This window comes from Rhinolophus sinicus, chromosome 16 (genome assembly GCF_057876585.1).
Source record: "Rhinolophus sinicus isolate RSI-liver-muscle chromosome 16, RSI-T2T, whole genome shotgun sequence".
Classification (NCBI taxonomy): domain Eukaryota; kingdom Metazoa; phylum Chordata; class Mammalia; order Chiroptera; family Rhinolophidae; genus Rhinolophus; species Rhinolophus sinicus.
In genome coordinates this window covers 147023105-147038933 of record NC_142516.1, presented here as the reverse complement: position 1 = coordinate 147038933, position 15829 = coordinate 147023105, and the positions used below count along the sequence as shown (strand labels likewise).

General features: G+C 37.9%; 1 protein-coding gene across 5 annotated transcripts in view; it reads right to left on the bottom strand.

The window, feature by feature from the left end:
* Positions 1-15829, bottom strand: part of NALCN (sodium leak channel, non-selective) — a 294980-nt gene that overhangs the window by 48596 nt on the left and 230555 nt on the right. The gene's annotated exons all lie outside the window — the stretch shown is intronic.

The following is a 15829-nucleotide window of genomic DNA, read 5'->3' as shown; positions in this document are numbered from 1 at the left end:
AGCATCTGTCAGGGTTCTCTAAGCAGTAGGGCCGGCCTGACCATAGTTAATCATGATGCTGGTCTTGGGTCTAGACAAGGAGGTTTCTAATAAAAGCCCTTGGGGGAGGATTTGTCCACCAGGCCCCTGGGATGATGGGATATATGTTCCAAGAAGATTTTGTAGACTTCTAGGAAAATCAGAAAGCATGAAGTTAAAGGTACAAATTAGCAATAAACAGAAGTAACTAAAGCTGGAATTAATACCTACAGAAACCTTAGTCTAAAGCCTGTGGCTTACACGTAACCAGTTATTACCACTTATATCGCAGCTACAAAACTCTGAAGACTTTTAGAAACACATTCTCTTTTTCACAATTGGTTGACTGATGCCTGTGGTGTGAGTGATTTGGAGAGAACAAAATTTCTTCTCCAGAAAGCTCTCTCCAACTGGAAATGACACAAATTCCCTTGATGTTGTAGTCAGGTGGAAAAAAAATAATACAGGGGTTAAGAGAAATGTGTTCCAGAGAGGACACTGTCAGGAACTAGCTGAGTGACCTTTCAGCTCAGTTCCCTATGGGTAACATGAGGAGAAGGCCCTGATCTCAAAGAAAACTCATAGGTTTAAAATGCAATGACTATATGATATGACCATATTGGCTCAACACCTCACCACTTGTACTACTGTCTGCTGTACATAACACTTTTATATTTATGTTTCTTAAAATGCATTTCTACACTGGCTTTGAGTCATGCTATTACTGTCTGTTTCAGAGTTAAGATATTTGAGAAAAGATGTATGTCTGTTTAGCACACTTAAAACAGCAGCTTTTATGATGCCATGTGTATATTCAAGTAAATGCTTTTGATGCCAATGAAGGTAATTTTGATGAACACCTATGGAAAATCATACAAACGCAATGAATGTAAATACATTACAGGAAATAGAGCCCAAATAATCACTATTCTTAGTTTAATAAGCAACATGAACCATTTTGAGATAATATCCAAGTCAAAATTTTATTGGACAATTTTATTGGATTGATGACAATGATATACAGAGATTGTGTATATTTTCCAGGACTAGGATGATGTCACATAGGAAGACACATTTGTCAATTAGGCTGAGTTGACAAAGGTATAGTGCAAGCTTATAATCTGTATACTAAGGATTATTTTTTCACCAGAGAACTGAAAATTATGAAGCCATCCTGAGAAAACCTATTTGGAAAACGGTGTGATTCTGGCACAGACGTAGAGAGCCCTGACATTTGTGTAAACCATGAAGACTTAACTTGAAGCCCCCATCTCAGTAACTTTTTTTTTTTTTTTAATCACAAGACTCTTCCCTAAAGTAGTTGAGACTTATAGGCCTTAAATATAAAACACATACAACTGAATTACAATGTGCCTGTTTGAGTTGGGTGTCCTGCTATATATGAAATGAACGAACTGGCTTTAAGCTGCCTGTCATAAAGGACTGCCTGAATTTGCCCCACAGGCAAGTCCGAGGCTGCCTGGGCATTTTTGCTGGGGAAGAGTTAGCACTGCATCTACTGACTCGAGGGTCTGAAGGATGTGCCAGCTCCTCGGTCAGTGTAACCCATGCCCATGTGGCCTCTGTGAATCCTGCTGAGACACCCTGCTCTAAATACAAGACAAGTAGGTCTCCATGGAGACCTGTTGCTATTGGAAAGGCTCCCCTGACCCGTGATATCTCTTCTATCTCCACCAATGGCATGGCTGCAAGGGTGGTGAGCAGCAAGTCCCTTACCCTCTGGTTTGAGGTTACTCCTGTCTTTCCGATTGGGTCTAGAGACTTCAGAAAATAGTACTAAAACGAGCTGGGGTTCAGCCATACATGTGAATCTTTGTTCTCTGTATGATTCACTCATTTTGGGAGGGGGGCTGGCGTTTAGCTCTACCCTGCAATCAGAAAACCTGTGCTTAAGCAGGCTGAGACAGCCATTTAAATGTATATAATATGCAAAATCATTTGTTTTCCTTTCCTTTTCCTACCACTTTCTTCTATAACACTGTTTGCTAGTACAATTTAAAACTAGATAATGATGGGAGAAAAATAAAGTGCTCAGGAACGCTGGACCAGTTAAAAGGTGTCACAAGAGACTCGAGCTAAGCATAAACCTCAGTGATTTCCATTTCCTCACTGAGAGGGCCCTGTCAGGATCTTCCTGTTCTCTGAGCAGAGGCTGCTTACCTACCTCCTCACGTCTGGGGCTCCAAAGGTACCCACACAATCTGAGCCAAGTGAAGTCAGGCAGATGAGACCATCTTGCCTTTGGTAAGAGGTCATCTTTGGTGCCTCAGGATCAGTGTGACTGGTCTCCTGTGCCAGCTCCACACCCCAGCACCCCACCTCCAAGTCTGGGACAAAAACAAAGGAAACGTCTCCATCTTCATTTAGCAGTGCTCTTTCTTGTTCAGTCTCTTCTTGGTGCAAATGCTCTGATACCTCTTTCTTTCCACTGAGTATCTCCTATGGCTTTTGAACTAGAAAACTCAGTAGGTGCATAATAAATATTTGTTAAATGAATGAACCTTGAAATTCTGTGAAGATCAAATATTTTAATTTCTTTTTTGATCACTTCATACTTATGAAGCACGGAAATAATCACAAACAAAACAGCATGTGTTTGAAATGTGCTTTTTAAAGAAGTTAAATAGTCTAATTTTATTTCAAGTTGGAATATTGTGCCATCAAGAAATGAGCTGCATACCTATAATAGATGAGACCCTGAGATTGTCATGAGAAAAAAATTAGACATTGCTTCTTGCGAGTAGAAAATTTATAAATCTTTATCTATATTCTATATTCTGAGTGAACACGTTAAAGAAATATTTTTTTTATCAATAAGGAATTTGAGACTTTTAATATTACCAATATTTTAGTAAAAGACCTCCTCAGAAGGAGATGTACTTGAATGTTCAATTAAGTCATATTTTGCTACTTTTAATTTTTCATTAGAATTTAGATGCTCTCATAAAGATAACAGAAATATATTTTCAGAAAGAAAATGTTCATTTATTTGCTGCCTGGAGAAAAAGCAAAGGTAATGGCATTGAAAAAATACACTGGTCTTGAGGGAAGGTCTCGCTTTCCTTAGAAAGACTGATAGAGTCACGGTATTTAGGTCTTCAGGGTCTTCTATCTCTTCATAATGACAGGTACTAGAAAGCCAGTTTCCTAGAAACTCCATCTAGTGGCTTAATATTAAAAAAAAAAAAATTGTCTGCCAGCTTGGCTTCTGGAACTGGGAGGCACAAGGCTTCAAGTGTCTGGTGAAAAATAATGAAGTCTTTTGTCTTGTCTGAGTGAGGAAATTCTCCATTATGCAGGCATATGTAATCCCTTTATTCCTGCTCCCTGGAGGAGAATTACAGTGAAGCATTTTCCTTTTCCCAGTTGGGGTTAATGTTATGCCCTCTCTACCTTTGAAAGTAAAACAAGACTAGGACCCCTGATGATGATTCAAATGTGGGAATATTCTTCAGCAAACACACATTCCCAGTTGCAAAAATATTACCCCTGGTTTCTTGCCAAGCCTTTGAAAAAAAACATATGAAAGATTGATTCTTCTTTTTTTTTCTTCTTTTCTGCATTGCCTTTGTGCTGTGGAATTTCAATTGCCCCTTACATGACAGATATATATATATATATATATATATATATATATATATATATATATATATATATATATATATATATTATGGAGGCTGAGGGAAGAGAATCATGTCTTAAGAAATTGTCTCTATTTTTCTTGACATTTCTCCATCTAAAATATTTTTAAATTGGCTCAAAGATTATGGTTACATGTGAGATCTTTGGAGCTTTATTAGCCTTTAAACACCACTAGTTGTTTATAGAAACAGGAGCAGGGGGTCCTCAGTTTCTTTCTTCTCTGTCTCCATGTCTTCTTTCTTAATGTTCCAGAACAAAGGTGTGGGAAAGCTAGTATATTCTGTAATGAAAAAGAGAGGCCTATGAGTCTTTAAATTATTTTCATTCATTATAGAAAAGTTAGATGACACGATACCATCTAGTATTAAATATAATTACCATCTAAAAGAAGGACAGTGTAACTTGGCAGAGCATTAAATTTGAGGGATTTTACTCAAACCTTGAGCTCCATAAGGTAACATATTGTAAAATATTGTCTGATGTTGGTTAATATAATGTAATCACATAAATAGATGACAGGAAAATAGTCTTTCCATGGTAATTATGTAAAACTATGATTGTAGAATTGTGTAAAAAAAACAGATAATGAGTATTTCTTGGGAAGGGCTCTTACCTGACTTTACTGAAGTGACAAGTTGATTGTCCAAAGTAGAGACAACAGCGATACTAATGGGTGAGTTCCTTTGTAGTGGGCTCTTGCTGCTCGGAACAAAAAGCTGCATTTTTATCATAGTGAATACCCCACTCCTTTGTGAATCAGCCCAGTCCTGAGTAAATGGTATGGCTCTTTTATAGAAACAGCAGATAAGTGCTTTCCAATCTTGCGTTCATAAAAATGTTTTTATACATAGGCATGTAAATACATGGGCAACTAGAACTTCATTGCAGATTGAAAAATAAAAAAGCCTTTAATGTCTTATTGTATGTAGGTACTGTAAAAAAAATTAACTCATGGGAAATCCGTGTCTTTAGTGAATCGATTAAAATTCAGCAAATAAAATTCTGAAACCCCACATTATTCATTGGGGTTCAACTTTAGTAACCCAATTACTGACTCAGAAAAATGTAAATTACAATGCAAAGACTAAACTTTTTATTATAATAAAAGTAAAAGTTGGCAAATGTTGCATAAACCTTATGAACCAATTTTTCCACAGAGATGCATTTTTCTATAATATTTATTCCTTTATCCTCCAATGATAAAACAGTAAGAGAAACTTTGTTAAAATATCTTCCCACATCTGTTAGGTAAAACTTAACAGCAGCTCTCTTAATCCAGAACAATGTTATAATTACTTTGGAGAGTATTCAAAAATAATCTACAAAGCAGATATTATCTCAATGAAATATAATATATTTTGATGATCACAAATCAGGTACTACTTAGAAAAACATCTTAGAATATATATGGTGATGGATGTTAACTACGCTTATTGTGTTGATCATTTTGCAATACGTAAACATCCCTCAAATCACTGTTGTATACCTGAAACTAACATAATGTTATATGTCAATTATATATGAATAAAAAAATTTAATGGTTGAATGAAAGAAAGCTTGGTTGTTAAAGAACAATATATATGCACATTTATTTAAATTTTTCTAAATTTAAGATTTTGCTTCAATAAAGATATATTTTGCCACTTTGAATTTTTTCACTATTTTATGTTGTATACAAATGCATATACCCACAGATCTCATCTTCTCAGTTTACTGTTGGTTGAATACACTTAATTTCCATTTATCCACTTAGTCTTTCAACTAATCTACACAAGAATTTTTAAGTGTTATGAAAAGCTTAAAAAGAAAAATCAACAACTAGGCAGCTTAATAGAATTATAGATAAATATTACAATAATACTTAGATTAAATTTTTGATTAATATATATTTTGACAATATATACAATATCAATAATTAGTGTGTAGTATATTACTATTTACAACACATCAAATGTATTTAATAAATTGGATGTTAATGTTTTAATATTTAATCAATTTTGGGCATATTAATGCCCTACACTCCGTTTTCTTAAAACTTCAGGTTATTTTCAACAAATGTTAGTCATAAAAAGTTGATGTGTCAGGAGGTTTACTCAACTTCAGGGGTATCTGTCTGCCTTCTTCTCATCCACAGGGCCAGCCCAGCATCGTTTCCGCCCTCATATTCCACTGAGCAGCTGGCAAGTCAAGCCCAAAGGTCTGTGAGATGCTGCAGGCACTCATGCCTTCTCAGTGGTACTGAGTGCATCTTGCTGCTTGTGCCCAGAATGTGGAGCTGCAGAGAACTAACATGACTTTATCCAAAGTTGCTGAATTGCTGGGCTAGCCAATGAAACTATGAGGTGTGATCAAACAGCACGGTGAATGTTTAAATAAAAAAAAAAATTATTACAGTAAAAGACACATTGCCATTAACCCCCCCTCAAAATATTCCTCCTCTCTTCAAACACACTTATCCTGTCGTTCCTGCCACTTTCTGAAGCAGTTCTGGGAGTCCTCTTTTGTGAGTATCTTTAGTTGCTCTGTTGTGGCTGCCTTGATATCCTGAATCATTTTGACTTTGGGGAAGAGCCAGAAGTTGCAAGGTGCCAGATCCAGTGAATAAGGTGGATGAGGACACACCATAATGTTTTTATTTGACAGAAATTGCTGTATACCAGAAGCGATGTGTGACACGGAGCATTGTCATGATGGATGATTGATGGCACACTTTAAAACACACCTTTTCTCAACCATAGCTCACATCCGACTGACTGCCCCAAACAAGTTAAAACTTGTCACACAGTGTTACTAAGGTTTGACCCACCACTTCCTGTATTGAAGATCCCAGCCTTTCAGTTGGATGGCACTTGGAAGCAGTATTCACCATATTTTGTGATCACAACAGAAAAGCTCCATGTCACACATCACTTCTGGTACAGCAATTTCTGTCAAGTGAAAACATTATGCTGTGTCCTCATCCACCTTATTCACCAGATGTGACATCATATAACTTCTGGTTCTTCCTCAAAGTCAAAATGACCATGAAATGTAAATGTTTTGAATTGATAAAGGACATCGAGGCAGCCATTAGGGTTCAACCTAAGACTCTCACGAAAGAGGACTTCCAGAACTGCTTCAGAAAGCGGCAAGAATGATGAGATAAGTGTGTTTGAAGCAAGGGGAAGTATTCTGAGGGGGATTAATGACAATATGTCTTTTACTGTAATAATTTTTTCGAAATTTAAATATTCACTGCATTGTTTGATCACACCTTGTATAATTCAAAAAGGAGAATTTGCCAAATGGGAAAAAACAAATAGGGTGAGATGCTAATACTTTGCATTATTAAGCTCTCTTAGCTGTCCCAGTTAATTGGGACAGCTTCAGGAAATTGGAAGCTCGGGGTCTAGACAAGAAAGAACAGAATAAGAATGAAGAGGTTCTTTTCCCTTTCCTCAAAGTTCCCTTGTCATATATGATGTTCACACAAGAACAGGTGACCCTTTGGAGGGAATCACTGGAATGTGAATTCCTTCCTCTAGAAAACTCCATGATCTCCTCAATCTCTACAATATCAGGTTCATCCTCTCTTTCAGAGGAATATGACTAGAGGAGAGCCCGAGTGTCAGTTCATCTGTCCAGGAACCTGGGGAAAGAGAGCTGGGAGAACAGGGCCATCAGACAGGCCAGAGACAAGGAGAAATACTTCTCATTCAGCCAACAGCCCATGAAGGACCACTCCTAGGTAAATCGTCATCCACCCAGAAGTTACAGAACTCCAATGTTATGTGCACACTGCAGGTTCCAGGTAGGCAATTACAACCCATGAAGCAGACAATGTCACGCTGGTCTCAGCCATAGCCGTCTGTGCTCCCTATGATGGCAAGTTCTGTTCCAGCTGCTCCTCATGCCCTGTTCATTAGCCCCTCTTATCCAACTATTTTGTTTAAGTCCTGCTCACAATCAGGCATCACCTGCCAAGTCAATCAGGCCAAACTTTACCAATACTTTGACCATGCCCTCGCTTTCATTTGCTAGTTGTCTCTGTAAGATACTGGTCTCCACTTGTTTGATTAGTCTCCTGCCAAAGCCTACTTTTGAGATAGGACTGTTTTTTTCTGGCACATCCAAGCAGTGGAGAATGTCACAGTGCGCTTCAGGCATTATAGAAGATCACGGTTCTCCATGCCCGGGACTTCTAGCTAGCTATAAGCAATGTCAACCTCGGGTGATGAATCTATGTTGTTAGTTGGGGAGTACATCCATCAAATATCCAGCCAAATGATCTGAACAAATAATCCGATGGTCCTTTGAAGATGTTAGCAAGCCGAGTTTAACTGAGCACAGAACTGCAGCTGATAGACTGTTTCCAGCTGGGTGAGCAAGAAACTTGATATCAACTGAGAAAAGGGTACACTGATTTATCAAAAGCATTTTATGCTCCTCAGATACAGTCTCTGCTGGGCAACAGTGAAGACTTCTGAAGCAAGCCCTTGAGGATCTGCTTTGAAGGTGACTGTCAATTTCCTGCATCTTGGGGGCAGCTGTGGTTCTCTCTTGGACTTACTACTAATAATGGAAAATTACCTATACAGCGCTTTACAGATACTAACTTGTTTAACCCTCACCTATGAGACAGGGTCTATTAATTTAAGACCTCATTTAACAGATGAGAAAACTGATGTGCAGAGAGATTAAATAACTTGCCCAAAGTCAAATATCCATGAAGCCAGGATTCTAACCCAGTTTGGCTACTGAGCTACCAAGTGACACATGATGGCACAGTGTTCATTTACTTATGAGGCTGCTTATATACCCACTTGACAAATGAAGGAACTGAGCCTTCCCCAGGACTCACCACTGCTCAGATTTGCAGCCAAGTGTGGTTGATTGCAAAGTCTGTCCTATTTGCATTTCTATTACATCAACACATCATATTGTATATGACTGTATGAACCTGGAAAGGAATGAGGTCACCTTTGTAGGTCAGTGTCAAGAAGTCCACACAATGCCAGTCCAGAAGCGACTTTGCCTGAATTGGTTCATCCATCAGGGTCTGGGATGTGAGTTGCAACCAATAACCAACAAAAGATCTTCTATTAAGATACTTCTATGTATTACCCTAAGATAACACATGGCTGGCTCCCCTCTACTATGGGAAGTTTTATGGAGGGTGTGGAGAGAGAAGGAAAAGACTGGAGAGAATTATGGTTCTAGAGATTTAAATTGTCCCAAAGAGTAAGGATGCCAGTAGCCCATATGGTACCTTTGCATAAATTGGAAAAATATGCACCTTCTTCTTGAGGGATGTAGTCCTATGCTAGGGGGTGCTGCTTGGCAATGGTTATATGCCTGAGTAGGTACAGTGGGGGCTGGGTTTCAGCTTCTAATTGCCCCCTTGATCTGGCACCTTTGTTTCATGCATAACCTGTATGGGGACCCTGTGGAGCAGCCACAAGTGTGGGAAAAACAAGGGATTTAGAGTTTGTTAACAGTGAGCATGAGAATGGTTTCCTCTATAATTTAAAAGCATAGTATGGTGGTTAATACATGCATTTCAGAGTCACACAGGCCAGGGTTTGATTCCTGGCTATCTGACTCTCTGACTTGATGACAGCGTGACCTCAGGTAAGTCAGGTAACCTTTCTGAGCCTTAATTCCTTCTTCTCTAAAAGAGAGCTAATAATCTTCATCTTTCAGAGTTGCTATGAGGACCTAATGGCAGAGAGCATGTAAAAGAGCACAGTGTTTGGCACGTAGTTATTTTCTAATAAATGGGCGAACTTAGTTGTATAAGATGTTGGGGACACATAAATATGGCTCCCTATTTGGGAAATCATGTTGTGGTTGATAAAGATGATTGCTGTGATATCCAAGATTGTGATCATGGTATGTAATCTTGGGAAAAATTACTTATCCTTCTAAGACTGAGTTTTGTCATACATAACATGGGGGTAATAATGGTATTTCTTCTACACAGGTGTGTTGTACAGATTAAATGAGATAACATACACAAGAGCTTAGTACCATACATGAATCTGAGAAATGTTAATTATAAATTCTTTTCCCAACCCCCATTTCTTCTTCCTCTAGCTTCATGTAAAAAAGGCATTTTCATGGCATAATGAAATATAATTAACGTATGAAACACAGATACTGGGATTGTTGTTCATTTTATTGTATGGTACATTTTAGATACATGATTTTCATTGTTAAAGTCACTCAATAGGGAACCATCACTATACTATCTATGAATTTTCTTGTCCCCATTATGTTCAGAAATCTAGAGATATTACTGAAGGCTCCTACATCTAACTAGTGTCATAAGTATTTCCTAAGGGCAAACATTGTGAACCCTTTGAGGAAATAATGTATGTGTCCAGTATCTCAGAAAATGTCTGGCATATAGAAGATATACAGAAATAGTCTTCAGGGAATGAATAAATGTCTTAGAGGCACTTTCTTTCAGAAAGAAAATCCAGCTAATGTCATTTAAAAACCTATAGCTTAATAAATGTGTAGTGATTTTATTTACATTTATGTAGTATACAAATTGTATTTGTAGTCAATAAAAATAATTCTCTTAAAATGAAAAGCGAAACTAACCCTACATATGTCATTTAATTGTATTTAATTTTTTTTGTAGTACATAGCATTCAACTAAAGGCTATTATTTAGACTTTAAAAATTATTAATATAAGTGCATATCTGGGAAAATTTTGTCATAGATCTAAATATCAGAATGCAAATATCATACCAGACTGAGAATTCAAAAATGTTATAAAGGTATTGTCCTAATAAATGAGTTACTGATGGCAAACCACAAGAGAATGAAACTTTCTAAAATAGTGCAAAATGTTTATTTTATTTCGACGTTTCTCTATGCATTCAGCCTAGCAGGGATAATAATGCATTTTTGCTCAATTTCAAGGCTCTGAATTAGAGAAATCTCAGTAGCAGCAGTGATATTTTTGAAAGCACACTGTTATTTGTTTTGATTTCATTTGAAGTAGTAAAAAGGTCACTGCCTTTCGAAGGAAGCTTTCGTTAGTGGAGCTGAACGGTATAGTCAAAATCAAAACAACAGTGAATATAACAGCAAACGTGGATTTAATAATTTGGGTGGTGAGACATCTTGTCTCCCACAATACTCTCCACGTAAGTCTTGAAACAAACAAACAAACAAACAAACAAACAAACAACACAACATAGATGTCTGTTTGTGCCAAATGAGTCACCTGAATTTATACATGTGACGGTATTCTCAAGTTCCGTAAAAATGGCCCACTTTTGTTTCTCATCAAAGAATTCTCAAATATAGCCAGAAATTCATTTCTATTTCTCAAGGAGCCAGTTAATTTTAAAAAGGAATAAGTAGAACACAAATTAAAGATCATTATGTGTAGAAAAGGGTGACTGCACCAATGATTCAAATACCTCAAACTCCAGGGCCCTTTCTCTCTGAAAGACTTTTTCCTTATGGGCTTGAATTTCCTGTTTATAAGAAATTTCACATACTGGAATCATGGGGATCCTGCTTCAAATGGAAGATGGATATTTGGGAGTGTGGGTCCCCTGAGAACTGAGACCACTAACAGGCCTGCAGCTTAATTATTAGTACCAAGAACTAAGTCCTCTCCATCAATATGACTTTACTATTCATTCCAGGAAATGCCTGTCCAGGATTTAAGGCCATTAACCAATAAATAATTTCATTGTTCGCTTTAGGAAGTTTCCAAACATGCATTTATCTGAACTATAGACTAATGAACTAGCCCCTTTCTCTGGACAATAAGTCACTCAACTGGTGAACCAGTCACCTAAAAATAATTAGTTCTCATCAAGACTCAGGCCAAGACCCTGTGCAGCTAGGTCCATTAAAAAAAAAAAAATGCTATTTCCAAAATTAGTTGTATTTATTTTTTAAAGGTAATAGATGTATTTAGTTAAAAATTCAAAAGGCACAAAATAAATTTACAGAGTGTTGATGACAGCATAAAGTCGTCATTTATTTTCTGTCTTCTTGAAAATTACCCCAAATCAAGAAGAAAAGTGAAAAGCAGAAGTGCAAACTCCATCTGAATAACTTTTAACTGAAATGTGGAGCCAGACCGGGGAGAAAGAGCCTTGAAAGCAGTGAAGAAGTAAAAGAATGTCACCTGTTTGTGCCCCCACCCACAGTTCTGCCTTCCCCAGAACAGTAGTGGTTACCTGTCCATAACAGATACTTGTGACCTGTTTTGCATCCTGGACGCTTTTTTCTTTATTGGGTATAATTGGCATATGACATTACATTAGTTTCAGGTGTACAACATAATGACTTGATATTTGTCTATACTGAGAAATGATCTAAATTCTTATATCAAGAATTCTCTGCCCAATCTCAATCAGATCTCCCCACCTAAAAACACTTAAACACAAACCTTAAAATGATCCTCCCTGACCTATCCCTTCTGAGACACTATTAAGACTGCTGAAGTGGTGGTCTCCTTCTTTTTAAATTAATTAATGCTGTAATAAGTATTAAATTTCACTTTGCTTGATCAACAGATTATTCAGATGAGGTTTTTGGGCAGTCTATACTGCAAAGGCAGACAAGAAGACTGAGGGTTGGAGAAGTGAGTTGCTCAAGGTTATGGAGGAGCAGAGCCAGACACTGATCAAGGCCTCCTAATACCAAGTCCAGTATCGTACGTTAGAACTATGTTAGACCCTGAACAGCACCTCCTCCAGTCTTTAAGTTCACAGAGAACTGGGAATCGAAGCCAGCTCTCCAAATACCTTAGATGGGGGATTTGTTTTGTATTATTTTCCACAAATAGTTCTTTTTTAAAAAGTTATTTCTAAGACTAATATTTCGTAATGTCTTCCTCTGACATCACACTGGATTTAAAGTTCATATGGTTTACCTCTGTCTGCACTCAAATCTGGACAAATGGCCGCCTGTGTTTTACTTGCCAAATAATTCAGCTCAGGTCTTCTTTCAATGTCTCCTTATACTTCTCTGTCTCCCTGGGGGGTGGGAGGTACTTCTTAGATGAAACTATGAACAATGAGTCTATGAAAATAAAAAAAAACTTAGGAAAATCAAGAGTGACAGAACACTAAAACAGGTCTCTGCTGGACTTCTTTTTTTTTTAGCATCAAGGCAGACTCATCTGTGAAGATAGTATATCTGTACCTCTTTGTCTTAAAAGCTCTTTCCTTCTTTCAAAGCCTCCTTTCAAAATGCAAATGGTTGTGGGAGAGGCCATTTTCCACCCAGGTTTATTGAGGTGTAATTGACAAATAATATTGGGAATAATATAAATAATTTATATTAATAAATTTGATATATAATATAAACAAATAATATTGTGAAGTGATTACAACAATAAAGTTAGTTAACACATTTATAACCTCACATAATTACCACTTTCGTGTGTGTGGCAAGAACATTTAAGATCTATTCTTTCAGCAAATTTCAAGTATACAACACAGTATTATTAACTATAGTCACCATATTGTACATTAGCTCCCCAGAACTTATTCATCTTATAACTGGAAATGTGTGACTAACATTTGACTAACATTTCCCTATTTCCTCCACCTCCCATCCTCTGGTAACCCCCCAAGCTATTCTGTTTCTTTGAGTTTGACTATTTCGGATTCCACATATAAGTGAGATCATAAAATATTTGTCTTTCCACTTCTAAGTTACCCAGGAACACTGCAGAGTTTAATTATTAACAGAGAAAGGTTAGAGCCTAGGAAGAAGAGTCTCTGTAGGGAGTGAGAAGACAATGAGAGAGTGGTAGAAACTTTCCCCTTCTCTGTTTTGTGTAGGGTTGTTTGAATTATTTGCCCTGAGGCACTGTAAATGTTTCCTTTTCTTTCTTTTCAATTTCTCTTTTCTCCTTTTCTTTCTTTTTCTTTTTAGTTATTGTTGTTCCTTGGAAAACAGCATAGAAATATGTCCATGGACCCATAGACAAGGACCAATCCATTTTTGACTTTCTAACTTACGGGTTACATTATAACGCAGATATGTTATTATTCTTGTTACTATTGTTATTATTAGTGAAAAAAGGTAAGTACAACCAAATCAACTATCTATTTGACATCTTGCACTTGTCCTTAATTCTTTCAGAGACTAGTATAGCAGCAATGAGGAAATAATTTTTATAGAAGAGCTAAATGGCTTTTCTAAAGATCAAATTTGTATTCTTAAAGAAATTATATTGATTCTTCCAATCCATGAACATGGAATGTCTTTTCATTGCTTTGTGCCTTCTTCAATTTCTTTTAAGAAATTAAAGATTCTTTTTGTAAATGTTCACTCTTACTTCCAGAGATTCACTGGGTAACATAGCTCAAGCATCCCCAGGGAGCTCCCTCTCATTTTGTGGTAAAATGTTATTGGCTCTGGGTGTCCCTCAAACTACACAATTATTGGGCAAGTATGAGGGTGTCCCTATTCCCTCATAGTCTTAAAACTTTTGCTCAGGTGCCCCATACATTTTCTCCTTTTAAAACCACTCATGTACATTTAAAAATCAACAATTAAATTTTCCTCTCATTAGAGCGTCTCATCCATCTAATCCATTCAATTTTATGACCTTGCGTACCTATGAAGTCAGTTTTCATTGCCAAACCAATCAGCGAAATATATCAGAAAAACTCTGACTTTGTTTTTCAATTTTCAAATAGCATGTTAACACATGCCCTTGTGACAACTGTGTTATTTCTAAGGCCTAACTCTAAGGCATATGAATTCTCGGAAGGAGGCTTTCCAAAACTGTGTCACCCTGATAGACAATAAAGTGCTGCCCAATGGGACCCTCCTTCTGGAGAAAGCCACATGGGAATAGTCCCTGGTAGGCAACCCAGAGGATTTTACATTCCAGATCAATACACAATATAGTTTCACCTTTCTTCGGGACGGGTGAGAGTTTCACCCTTCTATTGTAAGCTGGGAGAGAGATGAATGAAGAAAGGGTGGTGGAAAAGGCGAAGCGGAAGATCAAAGTTCAGAAGGGATTCACAGGACGGGAGTGAGGCTCCAGAAGCGGCTCCCTGCTGAGTAGCCCTGTCTGCCTGTACTCTGAAAGTCTCTGGGAACTCCAGTTCACATTAGCTGGTGGGCAATTATTCTGGGCAGGTGAGCAAGGTCATTTTGGTTCGCAGTTGGCCAGGTAGACTCTGAATAGAGGCTCAGAGTATTACAATCCCCTTATGGGCCATTTCTGGGGGAGGCAGAATCGTCTTTCTTGTGAGCCATTCGACACTCCTGCACGGCTGGTCCAGGTTATGATCTGTTTTGTGAGAGCGGCAGAGAGTCTTCAAGACCCTAGGGACTGGTCTAGTACAGTTACAGCTTGATAAAGACCCTGAAGTACCATGTAATGTTCAAGACGGGCCTCATGTGCTATCTAGTGGTAATGCCAGTGAGACAGGTTAGTTAGTATGTTGCTAGGTAGATGGCGGGGTGGGGGTGAGGGGGTGGGTGTCCCTGGTGGAATAAACGAAAAAGCAGCCATATCCTGAAACTCCAGGTCCTTGAATGTCTCCTTCACCCCAGGAAAGGGACATGAGAATACCCTTGAGGGTAATAGATAATCTCAAATCCCTTCTGGCCTGACAAAGGAGCAGATCTGATAGATAGGAACGGGTTGATTCATTAATCCCTTCAGGATGAGCAAACAGGACAAACCTAATAGATGAATTCCGTTAGAAGGCTCCAGCCCCCTTCCCCAAGCAGGTAAGGGAAGGTATAAAAGTAAGAGCTTTTACCTCCCGCTCAGGAGTTGCAACCTCTTCTCCTGCCTCTAATAAACTATCTTCCTTTACACTTTTTGTCTCTCCCTGGTCCGTGTGCCCATTCTTCGGCTTCACGAGACAAGATCCCGGCCCACACCCAGAAACTGCTAGCAGATCCAATATCATTTACGTCATTTGGGGACTGACAGAAAAATATTCCTCCTTCACCAGGATTGAACCCATTGAAAGCAAACGGAAGTTGGGACACAGGTTGTTATAAATTTGCTTAGAAGCTTTCCTTTCTCTATTTCAACCAAACCTTTTAGGCTCATGACATCGTAATCTGTGATGATAACATACAAGCCCCAGAGATATTTATGTTCAGCTCACAGAAGGTACTCCAACACATACTCAACTCTATACGTGA